Source organism: Chrysemys picta, chromosome 6 (assembly GCF_011386835.1).
Source record: "Chrysemys picta bellii isolate R12L10 chromosome 6, ASM1138683v2, whole genome shotgun sequence".
NCBI classification, from domain to species: Eukaryota; Metazoa; Chordata; order Testudines; family Emydidae; genus Chrysemys; species Chrysemys picta.
Genome location: NC_088796.1, coordinates 91,942,498 through 91,955,709, shown reverse-complemented (window position 1 = coordinate 91,955,709; position 13,212 = coordinate 91,942,498).

Sequence of the window (13,212 nt, the reverse complement as noted above, 5' to 3'; positions counted from 1 at the left end):
ACATGAAAAGACCTAGGTTTACAATTTATGATTAAAACTCTACTATCTACACAATATACATAGACATAAAATGTAAAAACTTAAATATCTTAGAAACAGTAGCCAATCAGTTGTTTTAATTGTCATATCTGAATTCAGCACATCAAAATACATAATAAATAGCACATTTTATCTCTGAAGCAGACGACTTCTCAAAAATTGTAGACCAGTGTTATTAAATTGACTCTCAAATTGTAGGTATAAAATATGGTATATACTTTTTCTTAATTCTATTTTTCCATACTCTTATTTAATGAGAAAACAACAAAACAAAACAAAAAACAACCGAGATACACTCATATAGATCGGATGGATTTATTAGGTTCATTTTATATTACGTTTCTACTTTGCCAGACCTCAGTTTCCTGAAAATCATTTTAACCTTCCATACATAGTTAAACTTTATCAATAATATTTTAGATTTCACCCTTCGTCAATAAGAATGAAAAACATTTGCCTCATCTGAAATTATATTTTAAATGAATGACAGACTCTCACATTCTTGAGACTCTGCTCTACCATATTTATTTAAAATCCCATATTATTTCAATCATTTTCTGTTTTGTTAGTTTCCTTGTTTTATTTTCTTTCCTTCTTGCATGTAAAATTGTTGGTTGTTGCCATGGTAATTCTAATTGATTTCTTTCTACTGTTTTTGCAGGCTTTTACAAGACTTATACAATGAGTCCTTCATATTGTTATTTTTATCTCTGAAGATTTATAATCGCCTCTCAGGAAAAAAAAGCTGTTTAGCAAAAGCATCAGATATTGCCATTCCCAAATTTAGGAGTTCCTGTCATTAAAAGTGAACGAGTCTGTCCCGATCTTTTCCCAGAATCGGGCTGGGATTTCATGAGGCTGTAGAGTCGCCTTCTGTTGTTGACCACTATACCGTTTATGCACTTTGCACTGTTCCAGGTATGCTCTCTTTTGGCATTCATGCCTGGCTAGAAAATACATTCCTGGATCATTTCAAGCATGCCTCTATCCAGGTGTGAAGCATATATCTGTCTCATGGGGTCAGCTCTTAAATTTCCTGGGATTACTGCCTGGTTCCCCATAAATAAAATCATGTTTTACACATCCAACCCCTACCTCATCCGGTAGTAGGAGGTAAGCTCCTGTGGCACTTGCTCCTTTTGAGCCGAGCCAACCCAACTCTGGAAGTCTGAATCATTTTACTGCCTGTAGCACCCCATCCTGTTCGGTGTTTTGTTGGATTGCCTGGATCCTTCCATGGGAGATGCACAGGTATTGTAGCATGTTGACAAACTCTCTCCTGTTCCACAGAGCCATCTGTGTATATGCTGCCAGCTGTGACTTTGTTGGGCTGTACCTTATCCTCACCTCATGGCACTGACGTCTCAATAACATGTTGCACTCGGGTGCACCCAACAGTGACTTATTCATGATGCTTTCTAATGCCTTATGATCAGACTGCAGGTCTACCCTGTGCCTAAAGGTTAATTGATGAAATAATTCCATTCCAAAGAGCACAGCCAGTACCTCCTTTTCTTTCTGTGAAAATCCCCTTTCTGTGTCTGTTGTTGGGTCTACTAGCAAATGCTATGGCTGCTGGCTTTGCATCCCTGCTGCTCCTAGGCTTCCTTCTGAAGCATCACGATATGGTTGTAGCTGCTCTGCAGAGTTGTTGTAATTTAGGACTGGTCTCATGCTTATGACTTCCTTTACTCTTTCAAATGCCTGTTCTTGGTCTCTGACAATCTGCACACTGCACCTTTGTGTGTTAAGTATCAGGGGGTAGCCGTGTTAGTCTGTATCCACAGAAACAATAAGGAGTCCAGTGGCACCTTAAAGACTAACATTTATTTATGCCCAAATAAATCTGTTAGTCTTTAAGGTGCCACCGGACTCCTTGTTGTTATTGTGTGTTAACGGTCTCAAAGATTTCTGATAGGCATACACAAGGTTCACAGGTTTCTCATAGGCATACACAGAATATGGAAAGATAGTCAACTGTCCCTATAAATCACTGGACTCCCTTTGCAGCCTTTAGTCTGGGCATTTCCTTATTGTCTCTCAGTTTCTCAGGGTCTGGCTGTAGTCCTTCAGAAGTCAACAAATGTCCTGGTTGACCTCATCTTCAATGTGTCTGCATTTAGATGCATATTCTACTCCTGGCATCTGTTTATAAGTTGTCAGAGCTTGGTGTCATGGTCTTGGATTGCCTTTTCCTTGGTATCTCATCTCCTACAATAAGAACGTCATCAGCTACAATCTTGACAGCTGAGAGTCACTCTAGTGCCTAATTCAGTTTACACTGGAACATCTCTGGGGCTGGGCTGATGCCCATAGGCATTTGTACCCAGCAGTACCTGCCAAAAGATATGGCAGATGTTGTCAGGTGGCTGGATGGCTCATTTAGCTCAATGTGCTATAACCCATCCTTGACATCACCAAGAATGAATACTTTTGCCCTGGATAGATGAGGTAATATATCCTCAATCACTGGTAATGGGCAGAGACTTCTTTTTGATGCTCTGTTAAACGGTTTTGGCTCATTGGAGATCCTCAGTTAACTGAAGGTTCTCTCACCACTGCTGATCCATTCTGTGCAAGTTTCAGCAGGCTTGCCAGCTCCTTCTTTATTGGCTCCAAGAGGGCTAGCAGAACTCTGTGTTTCAGAAATCTCACAGACTACACATGGGGGTTTATTTCTAACTTCAGCTTGGCCTCTAGGTGTCTATCTCCTTGAAATATATCCTTATATTCTGTTAGAATGTTGGACAGGACCCATGTGACTGTTCTCCTTCCTGTTTCACATTGAGGACATTCTGGTTTTGTACTGCAATCATATCCATGGCTTGCACTGCCCTGCAGTCCAGCAGTAGGTGGTACTCTGGCATGTCAACTACTATAAACTCCAAACAACACCAATGTCTCTTGTTTCATGGGTTTCTTAACAGCCTGCATTTGCCCACTGGCCACAGAATGGTTTATTGTACATCACCAGCATTTGGTCACATTTTTCCAGTCTAATATTGCTGCTTACCAGTGTTGCTGGGATTACATTGCAGATGGCTCTGAAATCCAGCTGGACTTGAATTGGTTGTAGATCCAAAAGTATAACTGCAAATATGGCAGTTGACTAGCTGGGAACCTTCTTTGGTAATGCATGTATATTAAGAGTCTTTGGGGTCCTGCTAAAGTCACCCCACAGATATCTTCCTTTTCACTGGAAAGCTGGACATTTTTAATCACTTAATGTACTGTCACTTTTTAATTTTTGAGGTAGCTGTTGGTAGGTCATCAAGTGGTTCTGTTTCCCACCCACCTTTTGTACTGCTGCCCACAGGTTGGGCATTTTTCTCTCTGGCTTCCATGCTGCTTTTTACAGTATATACACTGGACCATGATGCCTGCATTCTTCATCAGTCTCTATCTGCTTCCTGGGTTCCTTTAACACTGTGTACTTGTGTGTCACTAATGGCTGTCATTGTTTTTATCCTTTTCCTGGACAGTTCAACTGCCCTTGCTATTTGGAGGCATTTCTCTAGGGTTAGAACTGTTTCTCTCAATGCATAAGATTTTTCAGTCACTTGTCCCTCAAACAATTCTGTCCCTACTTATGGAATCTTTTATATCTCCAAATTTACATGTGGATGTCAGAGCTCTCAGTTCTATTATGTAAATAGCTATTCCCTCTTCTGCTTCTTGGTTTTGGGTAAGAAAAAAAACTGGTATCTCTCTACAGTCTCATTCTGTCTGGGGTCACAGTACTCAGACAGTTTACCAATTGTCCCAGTGTTTCAGGAATTAACGCTGGCAGCAAGAGTGTTTCACTCGCTTCTTGTCCTTTTTCCACATTGAGACAGTGAAAGAGCTTTACCTTCATTGTCTGATCTTTATCCTCTATGGTCAGCTCTATACACTGACTAAATTCTTGCTTTCAATGCATCTGTGCTTGTGCAAGGTGTTTTGTCTGGATATCTAGCTTTCCTAGTGGTCCATGCTGCCTGTTTGCTAGGAAAACAAAGCAGCACCTAGAAACAGAGCAATTACACTCTCTTCCTTGCTGTGCGTCTCTGTACTCTGACCACTGCTACCATGTTTTTAACTTTTAAACTCTAATCTGATGTGTCTGAGCCTAGACAGAGGTGGCAGATTTTTGGGATATGTTGGAGGCATCTAAAAATTAAATTGGGGTGCAATCTTAGGGGCTTCCCCTAGAAAATGTTGAAGTGTCAGGTGCAAATTTGTGCGCTTAAGATCTTAGAGCATTTCAAAGCAAACAAACAAACATACATATATGAAAGAATTCTACTTGGAATTTATTTTGAATTCCTAACCGGACTAACCTGCCAATAGCAAATTATGTTATAATCAATTAACAAAAAACACTGCATGCCACAAGCAATGGGCCCCAAATGTCCTTGTTTACCTCCTAAACACACAAAAACATTCTTCCTCCATCCTAGTTTTTACCCTCTCTCTCTGTTCTTTTCATCTTTCCCTCCTTTCTGTCTCCCTTAATTTCCCTCTTCTTCCTGATTCCAAATCTCTTCCCTATCTGTTCCTCCCCGTGTTTCTCTAAAATCCATTAACTTTTCCCAAATTCACGTTGTCCTTCCTTTCTATATCCTCTTCTTTCGCTATCCTATCAATTTTTCCTTTTTCGGCCCCAGTTCTTACCTTACACCATCAGTTCTTTGATTCTATCCCCACTCCACACATACACACACTGCTCACAAATCCATTCACTACATTCGTCCTTCTAAAAGTCCATTTTCTGGGCCTTCCACTTTCTCCCATCAATTTGTGCCTCCTCTCCATCTAGTCTATTTTATACACAGTTCCTCATCCCCAATCCATCAGTTAAATTCTGCCTACTCCCCAAATCCATCAATGCAATTCCTGATTTTCTGTCCATAGTCTACATGTCAGAGTCATTGCAGTTATACTTCTGTGACCATAGCTCTGGCATTTAATTACCCATCCCCTGCCCCTGAATTACAGTTCTTTTCCTTTTCTACACAACAGCAGGGTGATAATTTGACAGTGGTAAGAAGGGGGTCTGTTTGGCTCCCTTGTGAAATGATTCCTGATGCTTGTGAGATGATGCCTATTGTTGTAAATTATTGAGAACGCTGAAGAGCACCACATCTTCCATCACCCTCCACATTCATCTTCACTGAAGGTGACCCTCCCCCACCATGTGGTATTTTGGGGTTTACTACCTGAAAGCTTGAGATACCATTTCCTTCAGACAACACATCTCCCAGTTGTGCCACTGTTGCACCCCATGGCCAGTCACTGTAGGGGCTGTTTTACAAAATGAAATGATGAAATTTTGGCTCAGTCAGTCACATTACTGTTCAATATTTGAGGACAATTCATTTTAGCTTCACAAAAGTTAGCAAAGGGCTTTTCTAAATAGAGCTTGAACATCTTAAAAATAAATCGGAGGCTTTAATGCTCTGTAATTATCTTGTCTATTATCTCATCTGCTGCTTAATCTTTCATTCCTTCCCTTGATCTTTTAACTATATGGGGGGTTGCCATTTTTGCATATCTCCTGAAGCAAATTCTGAGTATTTTCACAGGTTTTTCCCCCCTACTGAATCTACCAATGCTTCATAATATTCACTTTAAGGAAATTAACTCTTGAAGTTTTATATAGAGGAGATGGCTGGATATTTTAATCTTGAAAAAGGTACTTAATTATGTTATTTCATAACAGCATGTGAATACAAAGGGCAAATATTTTGTAATGTGCTTAGAGGATGAATGATGATAACACTAGTGCTTTATTATGTAATCTTATGGACCAAGATACAGCAGAACTAAAAATACTTCAGAAAATAATGACTTTATAAATATACCTGGGGAGAGAAGGGATTTAGGATACATCTACACTTCAAACTGGAGGCATAATTCCCAGCTCAAGGAGACATACCTGTGCTAGCTCTGATTGAGTTAGAGTGTTAAAAATAGAGGGGTTTGGCGGCGGTCAGAGCAGCAGAACGGGGCTGGGAGAAGGAGCAGGGGCACTTGTCACCCTAAGTAGGTGCCTAGTGTCTTGGATGGGTATGTATACAGCGGCTAGTCTGTCCCACTGCTTGGGTTCCCATAGCTACACTCTATTTTTTCTGTTCTTCTTATCTTATACCTCTCTATTCCACACAAAGCATAAGGTCTTCACCACTGTCTTCTATTTTTGACAGTCTCCTGCTGCAGTCTTAGCTTCTTTCTATGTAATTTTAATAGCTTTCAAGTCTGCTTCTATTGTGAATTACCATGTTAGCCTTGGTCTACCTTGTTGCCTCTTGCCCTGGATGTTCCAAGTCCCATGTCTGTTTTATGTTATGTTATGTTATGTTATGTTATGTTATGTTATGTTATGTTATGTTATGTTATGTTATTCAGGTCTTTCCTCCATATTGGTCATAGCCATCTCCATTTTAATTCCTTAATTTTCTGTCCTATCAGTTTCTGTTTTGTCTTTCTCCAAAGTTCTTTCTTTCTGATTTTTTTTCTGGTCATCCGAAATTGAGGATATGTCTAAGGCAGCTACTAAGGTCTTTAACTCTCCAAGTTTCAGCGCTCTTTTGTAAGACCAACTTTACAATGGTCTTAAATATTCAAAGTTTAATTTGAAGGGCAAGATTTCTGTTTCTCCAGATCAGCTTCAGAGTTACAAATGCATGTGTGGCTTTTGCTAGTCTGCCTTCCATGTCTTTATCTGTTCTACCTGTTGTACTTATATGCTACCAAGATATGTGAAATATCAGACTTCTTCTGTGTCAGTCCCATAAAGTATTATTGGTGTCTCTTTTTGTGTGTTGATTCTCATGGTTTTAGTTTTTTCAGTGTTGATTTTCAGCCCTACTAATTGTGCATAAGAGATCATTTGTTTTGATCTGTATAGGTATAGGATAGCAAGTTGAAGTCATCTGCAAAGTCAAGGTCGTCTGACTTCTGTGTAAATCTATTGTATGCCCTTGGTTGTTCTGTGATCTCTCTCATTGCCCAGTCCACTACCAGTAAAAGATCATAGGTGATATAAGACATTCTTGTCTGATGTCCATAGTAACCTCAAATGGTTGAGTCAGTTTGCTATTATGTATTTCTTGGCATGTCATGTTTTCATAGAAGCTCTTAATTATGTTCATGATTTTTTGAGGGATTCCATAGTGGCATTAACAACTTCCATAAAACTGTCCTAGCCCCTGTATCAAGGACTTTTTGGAAATCTATATATTCATATAAAGCAGTGACTGCTGTTCAATTAACAGTTCTATGATGTAAATTGGGTTACTTTGTGATCTACACATGATTTATCCTGTCTGAATCCTGCCTATTCTTAGCATAACCTTAAATCTACTGCCTTCTTTATTCTATCTAGAATAAAGCATGTAAATACCTTACTCGCAATAGACAGCAATTGAATGCTCCTCCAGTTTTTACGCTAGTTGAGGTCCCCTTTCTTTGGTTGCTTTACTATATGACCCTTTTCCACTTGTTTGGTATTTTTATTCTTCCTATATCTATCATACAAGTCCTAACAAATGTCTACTGTGTTCTTCAAGTCTCCCTTAAGAATCTCCCTTGGAATGTTATCTGGACCTGGAGCCTTTCCACTTTTTAACCAGTTGATTGCCCTCTCTTTCCAAAACTAGTGACCATTTTATCAGGCTTTAGCTGCCCTCCTTGATAGTATCAGACCCACATCTCTTTGTGAACATCAGTGGCATTTGGTAGTCCAGAATGTAGTAGGATGTGTTTAGTTGACAAAGTAATTTGTCTTGCTTTCACTTAGGCCTAGAGCATATCTGTCCATTTCTTTTGTTATTTGAATTGTGTTGAGTTGGATTGAGTTTGTTGAACTGAGCAGTAGCGTAGTGTCACAGGGTGGCTGGCCCTTGTGATGAAAATAGGTCCAGCTCCCCAGTGCCAGAGAACATGCTCCCAAACGAGCCAATTTCAGGGAAAGGGGTGCACCTGTGCTATAAAAGGCCTGGGAGTGGCCTGCCAAAGCAGGAAGGCCTCGGAGGAAGAGAAACCTTTATTTGTGTAGATTATGGATGGACTTGAAAATTTTATTTTGAATGTTTGATAATTTAATCAAATACAATCTCAGAGGGGTGGGTGTGGATAAAAGTATTTTTTCAGTTTCTTTAATAGTCCAAAAGGGGAAAGTGAGGCAGGCTACCTGTAGCATGAAGCTAGGCCACAAGGGGGCACATGAGAAGCAGCCAACCCAGTTACATGTAGGTTTCCCTAACGATGTTGCTATTTTTTTTAAACAGGTGCAGGTCATCATTACCCCAGTCCCCTTCCAGAGAGGGCCTACCCTTCAACATATCTGGTGTAGGTGACCTTACCAGGAGCTATGCACCCACCAGCATAGCTCTCGGAGTCATGGGGGTACGCAAGCCTTCCCACCACATCAAGGTGCAGTCCATGGGAATGACTTTTTCTTTTCCTCTATAACTAATAGCCAAAATGGATTTCTCAAGAACAAATCATGTCTAATCAACCTAATTTCCTCCTTTGATAGGGTTACTGACCTACTGGATGAAGGGAAGCAGTAGATGTGATATATCTTGATATTAGTAAGGCTTTTGACACAGTCCCACATGAGATTCTCATAAGCAAACTCGGGAAATGTGGTCTAGATAAAAATTGCTATAATGTGGGTGCAAATCTGGTTTAAAGACCATATTCAGAGTGTAGTTATCAGTAGTTTACCATCAAAATCAGAGGATATGTCTAGTGGGGTTCTGCAGAGCTCTGTCCTGGGTCCAGTACTAGTCAATACTTTCATTAATGACTTGGATAATGAAGTAGAGAGTATGCTTATAGAATTTATGGATGACACCAATCTGGAAGGAGTTGCTACCACTTTGGAGGACAGGATTATAATTCAAAGGACCTTGATATATTGGAGAATTGGTCTGAAATTAGCAAGATGAAATTCAATAAAGACAAATACAAAGTACCTCTACTTAGGAAGAAAAAAAATCAAATGCACAACTTCAAAATGGGGAATAACTGGCTAGGCAATGGTACTGCTGAAAAGGATCTGGGGGTTATAGTGGGTCACAAAGTTGAATGAAAGTCAACAATGTGATGCAATTGCTAAAAAGGCTAATATCATTCTAGGGTGGATTAATAAGAGTGTTGTACATAAAACATGGGAGGTAATTGTAATGTTCTACTTGGCACTGGTGAGGCCTCAGCTGAAATACTGGGTCCAGTTCTGGGCACCACACTTCAGAAAAGATACTAACAAATTGGAGCAAGACCACAGGAAAGCAACAAAAATTATAAAAGGTTTAGAAAACCTGACTTATGAGGAAAGGTTTTAAGAACAGGGCAAGTTTAGTCTTGAGAAAAGAAGACTGAGAGGGGACCTGATAACACTCTTCAAATGTGTTATGGGCTGTTATAAGGAGGACAGTGATCAATTGTTCTTCATGTCCACTGAAGGTAGGCAAGAAGTAATGGGCTTAATCTGTAGCAAATGAGACTTAGGATAGATATTAGAAAAATTTGTCTAACTATAAGGATAGTAAGCCCTGGAATAGGTTTCTAAGAGAGATTGTGGAATCCCTGTCATTGGGAGGTATTTAAGAAGAGGTTAGACAAACACTGGTCAGAGATGGTCTAGGTTGACTTGGTCCTGCCTTAGCACAGGGGGATGGACTAGATGACTTCCCAAGGTCCCTTACATTTCTATGATTCTGTTTTTAGCAAGCTAGCATGGGTTTGTCTCCTCGAGCTGGAAATGACCCCCAGCTCAAAGTGTAGTCATAGCCTAATAGTGCTGGATCATGCAGAAGATTGAGCATTATGATAGCCTTTGATCTCTGGGTCACTGGTTTGGAGTCAACTGAAAGTCTTCACCACCCAATGACAGTGGTGTTGGAGCTATGTGTGCTAGGATTGCTGCCACAAACCCTGGCTCTAAGTAGTAATAATAAACACCAAATACATGGGTTCCTTGGTTTCCATCAGCAGCACCCCCACTATTAAAATTGTTCCAGCACCCCTGCCCAATAGTTACTCAGGGACCAGCCCTTGTGGTTTCATTCCAGTTTTTAGTGGATGGTTTTCTACATTACAAAATCGATCAGAACTGCACAAAACACAGTTTGGAGAGATGTGCCTAGCTCTTCGCATTCAGAATGTGTCCTATTCTAGGGTGACCAGATAGCAAGTGTGAAAAATCAGGATGTGGGGAGGGGGATAATAGGCATCTATATAAGAAAAAGTCCCAAATAGCGGACTGTCCCTATAAAATCGGGACATGTGGTCACCCTATCCTATTCACATACAGGACCTGTGTACATGGAGGTATTTAGATGAGGGAGTAGAGGGGAAAGGCCTACCTTCTGCTGTCATCTTCATTCTCCTCCTGGAGGCCAGAGGTGGGAGCACTGAAACCAGAGATGATTATTATTAACTGTACAAACACATAACAGAGACAGGTTTGCCTAACCTCTTCTAACAGTCCTTGCTCCAAAATGCTAACAATCTAAGATGAGACAGTAAATGGATACAAACAGATGGGGGCACATGAGCAAACCATGAGATGGTACAGATCAGCTTGTGAAGAGTAGATGGAGGGACAACAGGAAAATAGGCAATATTGTAAGAGATGAGACTTGGTCAGAGATGGTCTTTCATCACTCAGGAGCCCAGAGAAGAGCCGTCCAGGGAACTAAACATTATATTCTCCTTTTCCCCACAAGCCAAAGGATGAAGAGCTGCAAGTGAAGATTGTGTGCCCCTGAAGAGTATCTGGATACTAAAGAATTAACCGCGTTTTACTGCTCTTTTGTAACATGAACCCTGACTCAGAGAAAGGCTTCATCTTCATCTCATCCAGCCTTGACTCAGATCAGGCAACAATAAATCAGTCACTGGACCCTCTCTGAGTGCCCAGTCATTTCTGAGTTATAAGCACTGCACCCCTCCCCCACACCATCCGAAACAGAGGCTAGAGGATTTCCCCCCCCCCTTTTCCTTTATAGTGGTTTAGAAGGAGCATGGCTGGCTGCAACACAAATGCCACTGGGTCTTTTGATACGGGATTGGGGAAACTCAATGATCTGTGCTTCTATTCTAAGAAAAACTGTCAGTAACCACAGCAGGCCTCATGCCAACTGCTTTTTCAAATCTAAGATAGAGATTAAGCAGGGATAGTATCTATTTGAACTCTAATATCACTGATATTTGTGATATACAATGCCTGACACCTGGCACTCTTGTTAGCAGTCTCAACAAAGAGGACAACAATTAAATTACCCTCCCTGCTCGGTCAGGGCTGAGGCACATTGGCAGGGCAATGTGTGGGGAAGCTTTCACTGGTGCATATTCTTGTGTATCTGATCTGTGTATAAAAAGAATACAAGTTTCCAGAGCTGTCAGTCTAGTGGAGACAAATCATAGGTAATTTTTACCTCAGCTAGTCAAAGTCAGCTCCAGGCGGGGGATATAGAGTTGATCTCGATTAGCTACACTGAGGTAAAAACTACCCATGACTTATTTTCACTAGGGTTTTCCATCAAGACAGCTAATTTGAATTAGCTATCTTGATATAAAATGCACACCTTCTTCCCCCTGCCCATCTCCAGTCAAGACATAGTCTAAGGGGATGCTGTGATTCCAGGCAGCATAGAACCAGGACAATAAAAATTCACTTGATTACACTTAAACTGTAACAACTGGGACCAGTCAAAAAATTTTCCATTAAAACTTTTCAGTGGAAAATTGGGGTTTTGACAAAATATTAAAGAAAGCAGATACTTTCCATAAAACTTTCTTTTTTACATCAGAAAACTGAAATCAATCTTTTTTGGCTATAAACTATTTTTTTTTTTTTTTTAGAAAAGTCAAGAATTTATTGCATGAAAAAAAACCAATCCCATTTCCCTAGCAGCTCTAGTAATGACCTAACATGCTCAGCCCTGAGCCAGACAAAGATGTGCACTCCCAATTTAGATTCCCCCAGTCTACGGTGATGGCAGGCCTCCTCTACCTGCACCTTTTATGCAAAGTGGATCATTATTGCAGGTTAAATACAATATTATACATTAGTGAGACAAGTGAAGTATATTTATGTGGTCTGTGTCATCCTACTGTGTATGGACCTTGGAATGCAAGTGAATTACTGGCCAATTCTACCAGACATTTCATGAGCTAACTATAAGTTTCATAAAAACATAACGTGAATGGCAGCAACTGGAGAAAAGTAAACACAGTATGATTATTTTCCCAAGTATTGTTCCATTTGATGAATGAAGGATTTATGCAGGTTTAAGGGTAAGCCCAGATATTTTGTTAATTTATTATTAATTAATTATCAATAATAATAATTATTATTAAATAACAAACTTCCATCTGGAGATGTGTTCGCCAACCCTGGAATGTTTTAGCTAAAAGAAAAAGTCATATTATGATTTTTGTTTTGTTTTGTTTATTTTTTAAGGATTTATTTAATCTCTGGAGTCCTGGGTTAAAATTTGACTTGAATCACATGAAAATATGAATTTGGTGATCTTTTTCTGTGCTCATCTGATAAAAATACCAGAGTCCAGTGCCATTGTTCTAGAGATGTTTCAGGTCAGGATAAAGATGTATCGGTAGAACTGTGGTTTCATTTCAGGAAAGCATTCCTCTTTAGGACAGCACTTATGCATGCACTCAACTCTTACTGAACTGAATCTGAGTTACAACCTGCTTTCCAGCTTGGTCCTGGACAGAGCAGAAACATGACTACCAAAAAAAAAAAAAAAAAAAAAGCTTGACAGTAGTTAGGCTGTGGGTGTGCTGGGACTGCTGTCTATCATGCTGACCAGAATTGTCTCATTTTTTCTTGTACTCCCCCATCTGTCCGTATCAATCTGTTATCTCTTATCGTATATTTAGTTTGCAAATTCTTTGGGGGTAGGGACTGTCTCTTTGTTCTATGGGATCTGAATCATCCTACAGCACTTAGCACAGGTTTCATGGTCCATGACTTGGGTACTAAGGTAATGCAAACAACAGTAATGTTGCAGGTGATGACTGAGCCCAAAGTGATCATTTCCCTATCATGGTGTCCTGATCTTTTAAAATTCCATTGATCATCTGTGATATTTAAAGGGCACCTGTCACATTTAGGTTTTGTAAAACAAAAACAAAATAAAAAATGTAAGAGATATA